Source organism: Takifugu flavidus, chromosome 9 (assembly GCF_003711565.1).
Source record: "Takifugu flavidus isolate HTHZ2018 chromosome 9, ASM371156v2, whole genome shotgun sequence".
Taxonomy (NCBI): Eukaryota; Metazoa; Chordata; class Actinopteri; order Tetraodontiformes; family Tetraodontidae; genus Takifugu; species Takifugu flavidus.
The window spans coordinates 4,292,397-4,294,513 of NC_079528.1; the positions used below are offsets into that span (position 1 = coordinate 4,292,397).

At 42.7% G+C, this 2,117-nt stretch overlaps 1 long non-coding RNA gene across 1 annotated transcript; it reads right to left on the reverse strand.

The window, feature by feature from the left end:
* Positions 1-446: 446 nt before the first annotated feature.
* LOC130531569 (uncharacterized) lies at positions 447-1,635 on the reverse strand. Its single transcript, XR_008952138.1, has 3 exons — positions 969-1,635; positions 663-736; positions 447-584 (listed from the first exon to the last, which is right to left on the reverse strand). It is a non-coding gene; the product is annotated as an uncharacterized LOC130531569 (long non-coding RNA).
* Between the last annotated feature and the right edge of the window lie 482 nt (positions 1,636-2,117).

Below are 2,117 nucleotides of genomic sequence, written 5' to 3' on the forward strand. Positions count from 1 at the left end.
AGGACAAAGTACACAACAAAGTCTTTCTGAGGGAACTTTTTGGAACCAGAACTTCAGGGAACCCTTTTTTAAAGGTATCAAAATCACCAATGGGATGAAACACTCATCCATCCATGTCCACAGCTGGACAGGTCACATGTCCACACACCCTGGAATACCTACAGAACATACACTGCATGTTGTGAGGTGAAGGTGCTAACATCTGCGGCACCGTGCATTCCTCCAAAAACATCTCTGCTGTGACCAGGGATGTTTGCCTTTATCTCAGTTTGAAACTGCTGCCTTGCTCTTTATGCAAAAATGATCTAACCTTACCTGAAAGTTCAAAGGAATTGTGGCAAGAGGTCTGCTGGCACATAATTCATCAGGTTGGCTTGGAAGTTATTGTGAAGCAGGAGGGGGAAATATATGGATTTATTATTCATGATAATAGTGGTGTGTGGAGTGAAGGTAGAGACATTGGCAGATGAGACTGATGAAGATTCCACAGGCTCTGAGAGCTGAGCTGGAACGATGGCGAGGGAGGAGGGGGCAATCCGACCACAGGAGTGTAGTAACAAGGCAAAAGCAGGGCCACCTTAACACTGGAAACAAAAATATAATGTAAAACAGCCTGGAGCTGATGGAAGAGCCTGAGTTATGGAGGAGCAGAAGGTAATCACCTGATCCCACATCCACGTGGTGAGTTTTGCCTCGTCTTCCAATCCCCCTGCAGCTGCTTCCACGAAAGCTTCTCCTAATGTAGTAAAATAATACTTCATTACCATAGATTGAACTTCTGACCCCTTTCTCGACACATCCGGCATTGAAACCATCATTATTGCGTTTATTATCCACAAGGTAATATGGCTGCTGTCACCTGAACTGAACTTGCACACATCAAGAAAAACACAGTGAGTGGCGCAATAAATATCCATCCATTATTACAACATGTCACACTCAAAAAACGTCCCATTGTTGGACAATACCAAGCGTAACGAGGAGACACAATGGCGTAGGGAGATCACAGGGAGAGTTCCTGGCTGTTGACGAGCCGATTCATCTGTCAGCCGGTGCCGGAATGTCAGCACGAAGGCAGACAAGTCGGGGGAGAAAAGCTGGCTGTGGCCTGGTGGAGCTGATTTATGAGGGTATCTGATAACGCATCTGTGAGCAGAAGAGATGATAACGCATCTGTGAGCACAAAGGTTTAATCAAGCTGCAACATAAAGCTTCTGAAGCTGCATCTGATGATGCGCAGAATACTGAGGTGGGGGGAGTGTCACCTCCTATAGGTTGGCCCATAATATACCAAGCGGCTCGGTTCCTTGCTGTTGTGACGCGTTCCAGCCAGATAGAGGAAACAAGTTGTTTGACCATTGTTCTTCCAAGGATCAAGGGTCAGATCTTTTGATCATCATATTTGCGGTTTTATCTCATTAAACATCACCAAAATACTGTATATTTGCCTCTTCCTTGTTCCATTATCAACATTTGCTGCAGCTTTCAGTAAAATCCGTTCATAACGGAGTTATTTTTCTAACGAACAAACAAGCGAGATAATAGCGGCTCTCACATCACCTCCTTGGCGGAGGTAATAATGATTTCATAAAGACTACTAGTGCTAGGCTGAGGATTGTGTTTAATTGGCACAAACATCCATCCACAAATCAAATTAGAATAAAATCACTGGTACATGTAACCACCTATTAAACTGGGCTGTTTAAAGTTTTTAAAGACTATAAAAAAACATTTCCAAAGTGCTTTCATGAGGCTGATTTCATTCTTTCCTGTAAGAACAAAGTAGATTTACTGCCATTGGAGCCAGCAGATTTGGCAATACAAATAATTAGAATGAAATGTGGGGTAAACACTTCATGAGTGCGCAACCAAAAATCAAAATATTGTTGCCTTGATTGTGAAAATGCTAATGTATCCACTGCTAAATGAAAACATTTTAAATTACGTTCCATAACCAACGTTTGATGCTGGTGCTTATCATTCTGCTCCAATTTTACACACTTACAGGACTTTTCCTGTCACCACACACACACGCACACACACACACACACACACACACACACACACACACAGACATACCGTATTTAAAAGCTTTAGTTTATACATGATTGCCGTAA